The sequence below is a fragment of the Sebastes umbrosus genome, chromosome 7 (assembly GCF_015220745.1).
Source record: "Sebastes umbrosus isolate fSebUmb1 chromosome 7, fSebUmb1.pri, whole genome shotgun sequence".
In the NCBI taxonomy this organism is placed as follows: domain Eukaryota; kingdom Metazoa; phylum Chordata; class Actinopteri; order Perciformes; family Sebastidae; genus Sebastes; species Sebastes umbrosus.
Genome location: NC_051275.1, coordinates 29570708 through 29586533, shown reverse-complemented (window position 1 = coordinate 29586533; position 15826 = coordinate 29570708). Strand labels below are relative to the sequence as shown.

At 40.2% G+C, this 15826-nt stretch overlaps 1 protein-coding gene across 2 annotated transcripts in view; it reads left to right on the top strand.

Annotated features, from left to right (window-relative positions):
* Positions 1-15826, top strand: part of pik3cb (phosphatidylinositol-4,5-bisphosphate 3-kinase, catalytic subunit beta) — a 63819-nt gene that overhangs the window by 3025 nt on the left and 44968 nt on the right. Inside the window, exon 2 of one of the 2 annotated variants that reach the window (XM_037776099.1) lies at positions 13816-13895. The gene's annotated coding sequence lies outside the window, so the exon portion shown is untranslated. Of the gene's footprint in view, positions 1-13815; positions 13896-14034; positions 14055-15826 lie in introns of those variants that run through there. The other variant, XM_037776100.1, reaches the window with a different exon arrangement.

Below are 15826 nucleotides of genomic sequence, written 5' to 3'. Positions count from 1 at the left end.
AAAGGCATCTTGACAGCAGTTCACACACATTTCCAGCTGTGCTGTTGTCCCACACAGTTGATTTCTCCAACCTGAATAGATGCTTGCAGAGACAGAATCTTAGAGCCACACAGCATGTTACAAAAGGAGAGAAGCATTTCCTGAGAGAATTAGCCAATATTTGCTGTTAATTGTTGTACTGACACAGCACTACCACTCTCTGAAATAAGGTCACCCAGGCGGATGCGTTCGACTATGTTATTTTGATCAGGCACTGGTCCTGGCTCTCATTTGTTGGGCGGGGTCTGCTGTAAGGCCCCCTCTGAGGTAAAGTTAGAGAACACTGATAAGACCAACTGACGTCACTCCACAGACACCAGCCAACAATGCAGCTATTTACTCCAAGCCAGATTTAGTCCCGAAGCAGGCCTCTCCCGAGTAACTGGGTTCAAATGAAAGCAGAATTCTAAATAAGTGTCCCACAAAAACAAGAAAGAAGTTTCGCAACTGCGGTGACGTCCATATCCTGTATCGTCAGTCTTACAAAGTTGAACAGTCACTGTAAAGTGAGGTCATTTTCTGATTAATGTTGTGGTTTAGGATTGAGCAACTTGAACGATAGATACAGGGTGTTTGGGGCTGAATTAACAGTGAAAGGGAAATGTGGTGTCTGTGGGACTAACAGCATGGTGAAATTATGAGGTAAAGGTTAGACTTAGAGCAAGGAGCCCTGTGGCTAATACAGCTTTACATACTGCAGTGTGTTCGGTGTCAGCAATCAGAACAATAATACATTATGTTGGTGTAGCATGTATCGTTGTACATCAAAACAGCAAGGTGTAAAAGCATGTTGCGGCATAGTCAAACTAAATGTACAGTGCACTCTGTAACTATTTGGACAGTGATATAACTTTCATAGTTTTGGCTCTACTCCACTATGTTGGATTTCAAATGAAACAACAACTATGAGGTGAAAACGCTGACTTTCAACTTTTAAGGGCGTTCACATCACATTCATACTGGGTGAACCTTGTGGGAAAGCTCTAAGTCAACACTTTAATGTTTTAGTCATTGTTGAGTCCAATGTGCTGGAGTCAGTGTTGCCAGATTGGGCTGGTTTCGTTGGATGGGGGGAAATAGTGTTGGGCTGGTAGATGAATTTTGGGCTGCTTTTGTTAGCAAAATTCGGTAAACATTGTTGTGTCCACTCACTCCTATTATTGACTCGTTTTATTTGAAAAATATATGATTGACATGAGTTGTATTCAATCGTCATTGGGGTTAAGGGAGGACCTACTTACCTTAACGTCATCATCATTGATATGGACATGGGAATTTGTGTATTTGATTGTCTGACTGCACTCTTTGTGGGTTGCGCTACATTTTATCTTTGGTTATTCGATGCTGATATGAAGCTTTATACGCTCATGATGTGTTTTCTATTGCACATGTAATAGTTTTACACAGGTTTCTGGCAAGGTTGGGATTTGGCCTGTTTTTTTATTGAATTTGGCAGGTTTTAAGATGTGATTGGGCTGGAAACTGTCAATCTGATCTGGCAACACTAGCTGGTGTATACTTTCTTGCACTGCGCTGGTGTTGCAACGGTTCAACATGCCCACGGATCGGTTTATATTATGTTTTTTGGGTCATGGTTTCAGTTTGGTTTGTTTTGCACATTAGGAAGAGCAAAACACTACATTTCAGCATTCACACACCGATGGCACAGTCTTCAGGAGCAATTTGGGGTTAAGTATCTTGCTCAAGGACACTTCGACATGTGACCGGAACAGCTGGGGATTGAACCACCAATCTTCCGATTAGTGGACGACCTGCTCTACCCTCTGAGCCACAGCCGCCCCAAACAGCTGGCAACAACAGCTGACAGTGTGTCAGTGTGCTGACTTGACTATGACTTGCCCTAAACTGCATGTGATTATCATAAAGTGGGCATGTCTGTAAAGGGGAGACTCGTGGGTACCCGTAGAACCCATTTTCATTCACATAGCTTGAGGTCAGAGGTCAAGGGACCCCTTTTGAAAATGGCCATGACAGTTTTTCCTCACCAAAAATTAGCGCTAGTTTGACATGGTTGGTGCCTTAGGTTTTCTAGTTTCATATGATGCCAGTATCTTCACTCTAGTATTAAAACTGAGCCCGATACAACCTCCGGAAGATCGATTGCGTTAATGCATTAAAGAAATTAGTGGCATTAAAACAAATTTGCGTTAATGCGTTATTGTCATGTTAACTTTGACAGCCCTAATATGAAGCCATAAGACTGATTTTATACATGAAATAATGCAGGCTACTTAATAGTTAAGTAGGCCTATGTTCAGATAATTGCCTCCTCTATGTCTCTGGCACCTCACCAAATAATTAGCAGGCCTGTCTTTAATAGTGGTGCAACAGTTCAAGATCCCACGGTTCGGTTTGAACTTGTTGTTATTGAACAGTTCATTATTTTACCTTTCGGTTTTGCATCCCTCCCCGCACTGCATATAAACCTAAATATACTAAAACAGTACTAAGACAGAATGCTCAGGGTTTAAATCCAAGTGCAGGATAAGAAAACAAACTAGAAAAGGTGGATTTTGAAGGCTTAATATGGAGAATAATTGGTAGCAATGCGTGCACAGTGTGTCAGACAGGCTCTATGTGTATTATGAGCCAGTGGTCCGGACCTTGACCAGCTGTTTTGTAGTATGCTCCCTACCTTTTGAGTTTCTGTCTCACTGATTGCCGGCTGTGTTTGGAGCTCTGAAAGGAAGCATTATTGAGCTGCATAGAGACCGAGCAGAGGAGTAGCATTAGAGAAAACGCTGTGTCTTTCAATGAACACATTCATATGAAACGCCTACATATTTCATATGAAAAGAGAGACCCACTTTTGCAACCTGAATTGTATATTCTATTGTCAGTGTCTTTGTTTGCAGTGAAGCACCTGTGTGTGTCGCAACTGTTACTTATTATTTGTACTCCTATCTCCATTATCTTATTTTTCTATCTCTCTCTCACTCTCACTTTCTCTGACACTCATTCACACTTCCTGCTGTTATACTTTTAAAGTAATCATCCCTCATTACAGTGAAAGGCTTGCGTAACATCCTCCAACAGAGTAGTATGAAAGCGAGTCAGCTGATGTGTTTTCTTTTTCGTGTGTGTGTGTTTTTGTGCAAGCTGGCTTTCACAATTTGTCTGCCAGCTTGCATGATAACAATTCTCTTTTTCGAGCCCCACAAACTCATCTGCTACCAGTGCTCGCCATAGGAAAGGCAACGTTTAGTGTTCACTTAAGCTGAGTGCAAACTGTAGCTCACTGCCTATTATAGAACTATACATAGAGTGGAAATTGCCGTAGAAAGAAATGTGACTGACTGTGAGATGAGAGCAGCCGGTTGGAATTCTTCACTTTGCTGCACAGCAGGCCGAGACCTGCCAAGGAATGCAGAGAAGACAGCAGGAGAGGGAAAGAGAGACGTAACGAACAGAGAGAGAGAGAAATGCCAGAGAAGGTACAGTGAAATAAAAGAGAGGGAGAGATCTTAAATGAGATGTTTGAGGTGATATAAAGCAGTCTACACAGTAACATTATAAACTAATGGCTCCCTTTAATTCATTCTCAGTGAGCGCACAGAGCTGAAACACATTACATTTGACTATAAAAAAAGATGCATTTGATGCAGATATGGTCAGAGACACATTTACTCTGCAGTGTGCAGTAAATGCTACAAACCAGCTCAGGGCTGGAAAGCATCCTCAGCAGTCACTAGGGGTGGGAAAAATAAAAATCAATTCACCTATGCATCGTGACTTTTGAAATCGTTTTTTAATGCCTGAATCGATATTTTTGTTTCATTTGAGTCCATACGGAGGTAGAAGGAAGTCACCCCTTTTATTGTTTTATTGAGTAACGTGACGTCATATCTGTTCCGTATCCGTCAACCGAAACAAGAAAGTAGAAATTGGCGAAGGGTCCACGTGGATATGACCTGCACCTTCACATGTTAAATCCAAAGTGGTAAACACTACACATACAGTAAAGTATGGAAACACTTTGGGTTTCACACATTGCCAGGAAAAGCTGCATGCTAACTCTGTCATGGACAGGAAACGTTATTGTATTGCGGTAACGTGCAGTCAAGCCAGCCGTCACTCGCATCTCCGTGGTCAAATCGGCCGACGCTACAACTGTAGAACACCCATATATTGACATTTATGTTAAGAGCATTCCATTAGCCCCGATGGAGCTCACCATTGATGTATAAAGAGAACGGAGCTGACGGGAGAGCTAGCATCGGACTTGGCGAATCGGACTTGTATCGAATCGGGAGATAGGTGTGCATCCCAGCCCTAGCAGTCACCAGTGGCAAGTTAATCTTGTTGTTGTACAGGCAAACTCGCTTTCTGCTCTCCATTTGTGAATGAAATTTGAAGAGAACAGACTCTCCAGTTACCAAATGGAAACAACATCCGAGCATCTTCGATCACTTATGCATGCAGGAAGTGCAGACTCCGTCAACATGAGGGACACAGACTCGTGTTGCTGTTGTGGCATATTTGTCTTGAAAATTCGCTGATAAACAGCATTGCATTCGGCAGCTCCTCTGTCACAAAATCAAACCCCATAGAAGACAAACTACAAAAAGGACTAGATAGTGTACATTTTGGTGTCTTCTTGCATTAAAAAAGTTGCTGTCTAGCTGTCGACTCACAGTCGTAGCCCATTATTCTTAATTGAGCAAGTCAGACAGTGAAGTGACAGTGAGTCAGTAAGCCAACATTGCACATGATCAAATATCAGCATGTGATACAAGGTGCAATGTCCAGTTAAAACAATACACTCATCCATCCAGGCAGGAGAAGAAACATGTAATTTGATTACATGTAGTTAATTATACATTAAGACAACTGCTGATTTAGTAAAACAATTACTGTCATGTGTACTTTCCTAACTTTCCTGCAAAAACAAGTTTGATGATATTGGGACTGTATACACATCTGTATCATATAAAAGAAAATAATTTAAATGACTGTATTTTTATTGGTTAGTAGAATTAAAACATTGTGAATCCTAGCTCTTATAATCAGGCTTCAGTTCATTTTATACACACTATTCACAGGCTGTATATTATTAGGGTCTATATTTGCAGCACATCTAATGAGAGGAGGGTCTGTTATCACATTTCATATTGCTGCTATCTATAGCTCGGCCCGGAATGCTGATTTATAATATTGAATTTTGTCATATGATACTACATATTGTCCGGGATTTTTGTCATGGTAACAACTAAATTGTTGTCTGTCTGGTCCTAAATCTGATTACATTTTATATAAAAGGGAATCATTTAATTTCCCCCGAATGAGCAAAGATTTTGGGGTTATAATAAGGGTATGAAGGCAGACAACAGGATTAATTAGCTTAGTGTCTTGGGTAATGATGCGTGACGCAAAGATGGTTAACCTTTGCTTAGAGAAAAGCATCAGCATGTGTGACAATTTCCTGTTAAAGACTGGTTTGAGGTCAAACTTTTGTTGAAACCACAGTGGAAACTGAATGCACACAAATCAGTAAAGATCAACAAATATTTATATTCTCTTAATGCATAAGAATAAATGCAAAATTCATTGCAAATATAATTTACTTCAGGCCACTGACATCTGAAAATTAGAAAATAGACAATTTAAACACACAATAGATGTTCTAAATAATGTATTTTAATTGTTTTTATACAGATACAGGTTTACATATTCAAATAAACACTAAAAATGTGTGTGTAGTTTTGTTAATCTGTATCCGAGCCATGAGAAGAAGAAGTCATAACACTTTGAGTTAGAGAAAAAAAAAGTTTTAGTGATTTGTTCAATCATATCAAACAAAAACTTTAGAACAAAAGAAGCAGGCGTCTGTGGTACGACACCTGTGGTTGCCGTGGTAGCTCGTTGTATGCTCACAGATACAGCAGCTTTAACCGCGGCAGCCTTAGATGCATAGATAACGTCGAGTTATGCTGCCACCCTCGGGGGGGCTCCAGCCTCCACTCTGTAACCTGAGAGGGCAAAACCTCAGCTTCACATCTCTATGGCAACGCTTTCTCACAGCGCAGGTCGCTGTCTGCAACTGCTGCTGCTGCTGCTGATGATGCACACACACGCTGTCCCACACACATTCTGTTGAGAGCACGCGTCGAGCCTTGTGATATCTTAATATGCATATAGCCCTATGGTTAAATGTGAATGTTGCGTACATAACGGAGGTGTCACATGCTGCCATCTTTCCAACATTCCTCCACCCACATATGCACACATAACTGCTTACATTTTTATTCATATAAACATGTTGTAAGTGTCTGTTTAGGGACTGCACCAGATGCCTGGGACTGGATACAGTATAGAGAGCATTTGGCTTAATAATTATATATTAATTATACTCTCTGCAATTAAATTGTCACACAAGGTATGGATACATTTGAGAAAATGTGGAACTGAGGTAGAGCTGCAACAATTAATTTATTAGTCATTTTTTTAAGGAAAATATTTAAAATATTGAATTGCATGATTGTCCATAGTCAATCACAATTAATTGCAAATTATCGCACATTTTGTATCTGTTCAAAATGTAAGGTAGTTAAGGGAGATTTGTCAAGTATTTTATACTCTTATCTACATGGGAGTGGGCAAATAAGCTTGTTTTATGCAAATTAATGTATATATTTATTATTGGAAATCAATTAACTACACAAAACAATGACAAATATTGTCCAGAAACCCTCACAGGTACTGCATTTAGCATAAAAAAAATACTCTCGTTATCGCGTTAACTTTGAGAGCCCTAAAAAAAGAAGTAAAAATTCTCTGATTCCAGCTTCTTAAATGTGAATATTTTCTGGTTTCTTTACTCCTCTATGACAGTAAACTGAATATCTTTGAGTTGTGGACAAAACAAGGCATTTGAGGACGTCTTCTTGGGCTTTAGGTAACACTGATCGTAATTTTTCACAGTTTTCTGACATTTTATAAACCAAACAACTAATCGATTAATCGAGGAAATAATTGAAAATGAATCGTTAGTTGCAGCCCTAAACTGCACAGCATTCAGTCTTCCCGTCTTCCCCATATTTGTTTTTATTTGGCTTGTTTAGTGCAGAATACCTTTAGAGAAATTGATGATCACATTTATCTTGAACTGCGTTAAATTGCAGCGGTGTGTGTCGTCCAACTTCATGCTCTCCTCATGATGTCATTGTGTCATTAAGTCCACAAGTCTGGACACTGTTAACTCTCTCATCTCTCTTTCTTCTGTTTTCCCTTCCTCCTGTAAAACTATATGACATCTGACCGATATCAGCCAACGACATCATTGTGTGTCTGTCTGGGTTGTAATTACGGTGTGACAGCTTTGTCTTTGGTTGTGTGTGTGTGTGTGTGTGTGTGTGTGTGTGTGTGTGTGTGTGTGTGTGTGTGTGTGTGTGTGTGTGTGTGTGTGTGTGTGTGTGTGTGTGTGTGTGTGTGTGTGTGTGTGTGTGTGTGTGTGTGTGTGTGTGTGTGTGTGTGTGTGTGTGTGTGTGTGTGTGTGTGTGTGTGTGTCTGTCTTCTGAGTGATCAGCGGGGCTCTACCCCCGGCCGAGGCGGACCTTTGCTCAGTCAGGCTGCAGCCGGAAAGTAACTGATTTACAGCGTCCGAAGGGAACCTTTGAGAATACACACACAGACGCACTCACACTCCACCTACCTAAGGGCAGCCTCACAATAGCACCTAAAAATAGAGATTGAAGCAAGTGCTAAATAAAGGGAGACAAGGGGAAAGGCCACATGGGTAGACAGACACCTCACAATGATGCATTGACTGAAAGACTTCATATGAAATACTTTGATGAGAGCGAAACCTGTCTGTGTGTGTGTGTGTGTTTCTCATGTTTCTCTGGGTTGTAGACATCCCACTGTGCTAATGAGTGGGTGTGTATTGTTTTTAGACATGGACAGACAGTGCTCTTTTGTTTACGGTGAGGCACTGATGACGCATGGTCAAATGTAAGGGCCCTTCAGACCACACTTGGTTTGGGGAGTGAGTGTACTGGTGCATTCCTTTCGCATGTTTTGAGCTCATTACCTCCTAAATCGTCATTGTTTGACATTTTCCAGAGACTTAAAACTTACTGGAGAGCCATCACAGTGATCATATGTCTCATATGTTTTTTAGCAGATTGTTGACATCTTGTGCTTGACAGAAGTAGATATCAATTTATTCCATTTCATCATCCTTATATTGTGTCTACCTCTTGTATATCCAGGCTGTATTTGCTTATGTTCAGGCCCTGGGGTTAAGTCATTCAACTTATTCTTATACAACGGTTCGTGTGATATCTTACGAAAAAGTTATTCCTCCTTTTTCATTTGTATTCTTACGAATGTCCAGCAACATGTGTCTATTTCCGCTCGTTAAATTTATACAGTCTTTTCAACGTGAACTTCCGTCTTCACAGGAAACAACTTGGTTAGGTTTAGGTAACAAAATTACTTAGTTAGGTTAATGAAAAGATCGACTTGGTTAGGTTTAGGCAACAAAACTACTTAGTTAGGTTAAGGAAAAGATCGTGGTTTTGCTTAAAATAATGGCCATGTCGCTGTGAAAATGTCCGTGCATGGAATGATCAGATGAGATGAAGATGCTTTCCTCACTTCCGTTTCTCTTCTCGTGCACTGATTTGTTTAAGCTAAACAGCCAATCAGAGTGATTTCTCTCACCGAACATGCTGAGTCGGCCGGAAAAACTCAGACACGGGCAGACTAGAGCCGACGGTGCGGGACACACTGGAAAAACTAGGCAGACGGACGCTCAACAACCGCACCAAACTGTCACACGGCCAACCATCGGCTTGGTGTGTCAGGGCCTTTAAGTACGACTTATGGTTTCACATGAGACATAAACGCCGGTCACCTGGGCGACCCACCCATCCACCTCGACCTCCTCCCTACGAAGCTTTCGCTACTCTATGTATTTTCTGGTTGATGATTACGTGAATTACAAACAATTTAATTTGTGGTCGGATATGCACAAATTACAGTGCATTGTATTTCGTAGGTATAACTATTAACAGTGTATGAGAGAAGCCTGAGTCATTGCTAGGTAAAGTAAGTCTCAGGACAGGGAGCGCCCTTCAGGAGGTTTATTATGCAACCCTTCAAGGCCCGACAAACCACCTGTTTAAACGAGCTCCCAGCTGCCCTTTACGGTCTGAAGGTTGGAAGGAAATTAAGGCTTTTTATGAGACCAGTAAGGAGTGAGAGCATGCTCTGACCCACATGACCAATGCAATGAGAAATAGAGGGAATATTGGCAGACGAGGTGAGGGAGAGTGAGAGAGGCTTTTTAGGATTGTGCATTCCTCACATTCCTGTAGCAGAGGATGGGTGGAGGGGAGGAAGGGTGTGTGGTTATGTGGGGAGTGGGGACAGAGAAAGTCATATCAAAGTGAGATTCTCACTGTGGTGTTTGTACAATGATAAGAGCGACAACAATTTGGGGGGAGGCTCTGAGAAAACCTTTTTTTCTCTCTTTTTGTGTGTGTGTGGTCAGTTAGTCAGTTAGAGCAGAGTTTATGTACCTCATTCCTTTTGCGTAAGAAACCACACTAGATACTTGAAGCCAGCGTCACTATCCACTACCCTGTGCATTGTGCTGGAAATTGTTTTCTCAGTGCTATTATCCCTCAGAAATAACCTCAATTCAGTGAATGGACGTAGTTGCTTTCAAACTTGGTGCAGTGGTCATCCCTCGCTGCCTAGAGGTTGCACTGAAAATGTACTAAAATGAAACTTATAGCAAAAAATAAACAACTTTTTTTTTAAAACATGACTACAAAGAACATTTTGTTGCACATTAATGGACTGCTACAAGAATGGCGTACAAAAAGCCAATGGGATTTTTCCATTGGCTTTTTGATTACTGCAGAAAATAAGCTCTGTGGCAAAACAAACGTTTGATACTTACGAGTTTTGTTCTGTAAGATAATCTTCACAAATGAACATCACTTTTATGATTTTTGAAGCGTGAATGCAATCACCAGAAAAGCTAACACTAGGCTATGCATGAGCGCGAATATACACAGTGAGGCTGTAAAGGAGGACGTGTCGGCGTGATGACGTTTAGTAGTCTCATTTAGCCACTTGTTAGCAACCGCCTTTTTTAATACACATAAAAGCTCCAAAATTCACGAGCGGGATATTGATTGATGTATTTTATATCGTAGAACAAAACGCTAAAATCTCAGACCTTATTTCAGGCATCTAACTAAAAACCCATTAAAAAAAAAAAAAAACATTGACTTCCAGACGAGGTAACCAGAAGTGCTAAAATGCTAACTCTTTTCCAGGTTTTAGGACTCATTCCTGCAGCGCTCTGTATCTCGCAAATAAAGAACGGACCAGAAATGTCTGTTTACAGTATAAATGAAGTACTTTGCATTATAAGATGCTCTTACAAACTCACATAGTCTCCAGAAGTACTAATAATGTCTCATAGAATGTGTTCTCTTGTGTTAGGCTCACCTCTAATGGAGGAAATCCTTTTTAGTCACAAATCTTTTTTTGTTTTGAAATAAAGACTGATTAAAAGAAGCTATAGTAGCTTCTAGCTATAGTTTTCCCAATTGTAGCTTTTCATTTGAAGGTTTTAAAATAGGTTTGTGTAGGAACTAGTGTTATATTGAAGTATCAATATCGATACATAACATTTGAAATGGTTTCAAAACTCATTTCCAGCAGTATCGATACACAGGTACCAGCTGCGCTTTTCTGCTCTCTCTTCTCTACAACAGCGAGTTGACACCTACACTATATTTATCTTTTAATAAAAAGCAAAAATGTTAAGACCTCAATTTTTCCCCGTGGTATCGAAAATGGTATTGAATATCAATATTTTTCTAGGTATTGTTTTGAAGTTAGCAGTATCATGACAACATTAGTAGGATTGTAATCTTTGTCCTAGTTTAACATTAGCTTTTCATCGATATGAGCTGCATTTATGCTTTTTGTAAATTGTTATGTCAAGATAATCTCATATAGCAGATATATGAATGCATTAAACTGATTCAGATGCACTTCTTTAAAGGTCAGTAGACCTTATCAAGTTCGGATCTTACGAGCTATTTTCATGTGTTCTTGCTGGGGATTTAAGTAATTGCCCATTAATGTGAAATTAAGGCTTAAAGAGAAGAATACTATAGTTGGACATTTGGATTTTCATGATCCTGAAAAATGACAGAAGTAATGGTGAGCAATAAACCCAAACTTCAGGCTTACAAGAAATCCATTTAGAGCTCTGACAGGGACGTCACGGTCATGTTTTACAATCATTATTAAATCACAGATTATTTTCGGCATCAGCCGAAAAACCCATTGACGTTAGAGTGCAGTTGTTTCCAGAGGAGCGTGGCGGAGCTAACTTTGGGGTTGGCCCTCCAGCAAAAACGTCATCACTGAACCACTCCATAGTGAATCCTCTGTCTGCCTTGCTCGATTTCTTTCAATTTCTCCTAAAATCACTGTAACACACACACATTTGCTGTGTCTCATGTGACGCTTTGAGCTGAATCCAATAGCGGAGTTAAACATTGACTGTCTCTGGCCTGAGATTTTATCATTGTGTGTTAAACGGCGTACTTCCTGGAGCTGGTCATCCCACATTCAGCTACTATAGTTGTGTGTGTGGAGACACAAAATCATTTCTAATGCCCAAAAGTCTCACTTCTTTCTATTCATTTATCTTCAAACCCGCTGTAAGGGTATAAATATCCCTGTTACTTTACATAAAACATCTCCGACTCACACACACTCACCACAGTTGTTTTTGTGAACCTCTCTGTGTCACACCCTGGTAAACAAGATAGAGCATCTTAACCACCGGGGGAAAACAGGAAGATTACTGTGTGCGTTGCGTGTCACCGTGCATTGCGTCACTGTGTATTTTTGTACACAGTATATTTGTTTACAGTATCGCTCAGTTCACATCTTGGTGTCCGTAGTTGCAGCTCTTTGAACTGTAGGCAGATGGTACTGATAGAGAGGCCTACTGTATGGACTGCCATGGGCACTTACACACATACAGAGGTCATGTCCTTCGTTTTTAAGCTTTCATATTTGGATTTTGGGTTTTGAGATGCCTAATGCACCCAGACCCATACTTGAATGACGTAACAATGACTCCACAACATGATGTTTTCACTGATCCTGTCACAGTCATAGACTGTATAAGTGGACGTAGTCACTTGACGTCACCCATTGGTTTGTGGACTTCCGTTGAGAAGCTTTGAGTTCGGCATTTTGGCCGTCGCAATCTTGTTTTTTTGCAACCAGAAATGACACGAGAGGGTGGAGCTACTTACAACAAATTTTTGTTTTGAAAAGACAATGAATAAAGTGAAATATTAAAATAAGGAAAACAGATAAATAGTCATTATTCTGATTGCTCTGGTTAAACACAAAGTTAATACATTAACTATAAATTCTGCTGGATGCTCATTATAGTTTGACTTCCACTTGCTGGGATTTCCTTTTGTCACTTTGGATTATACTTGTAAGACTTTTCTAAAAAGGATTCAACACCTTGTAGATGTGACTCAGACTTTCTCGTAGGTGTGACTGATGTTTTCTTCCACTCTCACTGAAAAATAACATGTTTTTACTCTGCTTTTCAGGCTACAGTGAATATGTCAATATCAGTGGTTGTTACATGCAATACTTTTATTTAGTTTGCTTGTTTGAACTGAATGGCCTCAAATGGAAACGGTGAATCATACATTATTGTTTTCTACGCATGGTGTTCATTCATCCAATTATGTTGCTCCGATACGTCTGCTTGTTGTTTCAGAGTTGACTGTTCTTAGTTTTCCAGAATTAAAAAAATGTCTGCCAGATGAATATTCTTGTAGAGGCAATATGCTTTCTCAGTGATTTTCTAAAATTATCTGACCTAGAGTGGAAAGGAAATGATTAGGTATCATAGAAAAGGGAGGCGGAGGGAATAGATGGTAAGAGAAGAGGGACGGGGTCAGAAGGGGCACTCTGCGCTCTGTACTTTCTGTGTCTTATCTCGAATGACGGGGCAGCTGGGGCCTCTGTGAGTGTGTGTGGGGACAGCTTACATCAGGTGATGCAGACTTGTGTGTTCAGTGTATATAATCTCTCTCGTTCTATTTCCATTCTCTGCGTTCACTTTTCACCGTTTCCCATCCATTTATTGTTTTAAACTTGTTCTTTAGCTGTTCCAACTTCTTCTTACGTGCAATGAGAACCAGCCACGTCTCCTAAATATTATGTTCCCATACAACTAAACTGCACTCTCAATTACGTTTGGAGGGAAACCTATTTTGTGGCGGATTACATTTGTCTTTTACGTATCAGAAATACCTTTGTAAGTCTGCGAACAGCCTACAGTAAGTGACGTAGTACAACGAGCGACGTGCAGAGCAGGTAACGTAGTATATCAAGCGATTGTGAATGAAAATACGTTGAATTTAAAAGTAGTTTTGTAGCATTTTGGTTTTGTTTCAATTTCGTAGCCATTTTAAGCCAAACCATGATGTTTTTTTGACTAAACCTAACCAAGTAGTTTTGTTCTGTTTTTGTTTTGTTTCAATGTTAATCGCATATTTAAAACTTTCTCAAACTGTGACCATAATCTGAGAATCAAAACGTATTTTGGTTATGCATTTTAGTTGTATGGGAACCTAATTTTGTGGGAGACAGGAATGTATGAACACACATAACGAAACAGCTCCCAGACATTTTGTGGTTTTCCCCTCCCCTAACAGTTAATTTTGTCCTCTCGTCCATTAGATGCAGTGTCCCAGCCGCTATCCAGACACCCCCAGCAAGGAGCAGAGGCACAGGAAATAAGAGACTTTAGGAAACAGCAGGTAAAACCTGTGTGTGAGCATGCTGTATCTTGTAATTTTCTTGACCTACTTCACCTGTGATGCTGCCGTGTGTTTGTGTATAAGTGGGAGAGGAGGAATGGAGCGCTGACTTGGCTGAAATCTGGGAGAGTAGGCCTCGTCCTGACAGGCGGAGAATGTGTAAGTCAGCCAGCATTTGTCAGACCACATCAGTACACTCTCACTGCATCGTTTTGGATGCATTAGATCCTCCTAACTTGCTGAATTACTGCGGAACTTGTCTGGGCAGTACAACATAATAGGTCCTGTGTTATTGTTTTTCTCTCGTGTCACTACAGCTAGGCGAAAATTATTAGCATCTTTTTGCTTCATTACTTTTCTCTTGTACCTCTCTTGGCTCTGCACTTGTCATTTCCTGGTCACAAGTATTGCATCTTGTGCCGTCTTTAGCCAGACTTTGTTTATCTAAGTGTGTCCTTAGTGCAGGAAATCATGTGCAGTAGTGGCTAGAAGTGTATATATACACACTGTAGTTGCCCAGTGAGCTGATGAGCAGGCCCTTTTTTTAGAGCAGATGTGCTGATTGGATGAATGGAAAATGTAAAGTACTTAACTGTGGCACTCTCAGTACTACTGACCCAGTTTATCGCTCCAACCGTGGTTATCACAAGTGGAGTGTGTGAGTCTGCTGCTTATCAAGTACAGTATAGTTTGTTCGTTACAGTTTTTTCCTCTGTCGTCACTCACCACATGCTCTCCTGCCTCTTTGCCCTCGAGGCACACTAGAGCTGAAACAAGTAGTCAGTTATATTTATTAGTCCATTGAATGAAAATTAATCAATTTTGATTTGAATTGATCATTTTTTTTAAAGCAAAAATGCCAGGTTCTCAAATGTGAATATTTGCTGTTTTTTCCAGTCTTCTGTGTAGGGCTGCACGGTTATGGCCGAAATGATCATCCTGGTTATTTTGATCAATATTGAGATCACGATTATTCATCACAAGTATTCATTGATTTTAGGCACAAAATATCACTTTAATTTTGTGCTACATTCCCGCTAATGTACAAAGCTTTGCAGCAAAACAAGACTGGTCCTTATTCACAGCGCATCTCCCAGAAGCAAAATTAAATTGTACCGAAACCTTTTACCTAAAATTAAATCAGCCGAGCGCTGCTTTCACTTCATTTTAAATGTCAATATCGCAGATCATGTTCATTAAATTGTGCGAAACCAAAATCGTGATCACAATTAATTGCACAAATAATGTGCAGCCCTACTTCTGTGACAGTAACCTGAAGACCTTTTTGAGTTTTGGACTGTTGGTTAGATAAAATAAACTATTTGAACCTGTCAACTCGGGCTTTGGTAAGTTGTGATGACGATATTCTGACACCTTATAGGCCATTTGATTTAATCAATTAATCAGAAAATAATCAGTTAGTTGCAGCCCTAAGGCATATGTATGTAGACATACTGTACATAGGCATTTTTTCTTGGTGCAAAAACAAAACAGCAGTGACTTTCCAAGTAGTACAACAATGATAAGAACAGTGGAGAAATATCCAAGAAAAGACTAAGAAAACAAGGTGATGCTCAGAGCTTGACATGAAACATAACAAAATGAAACAACAAACAAAACAAACAAAACAAAACCAAAAAAAAGGATGAAATTAATAGAGTATATAGATATTTAGAAGTGTCACCTATTGTAGTATGGAGGGACCTGGCAGGGCTTGAGAACTGTCTATTAAGGTGTGTGGGGGCGCTGGTGTCACCGGCAGTAATGGGAGGTTATTTCCTGCTGTTCTTCACCACGATGGCATGTGTGCCAGCTGCAGGAACAGTAAGTAAACACTGTCTTCACTTCCTCCTCAGATGTAATGCTTTACAAATGTGGCAGTGCAGGTGCAGCGTTGACGTCTATGAGCATAAAAAACACATTTCCTGCTG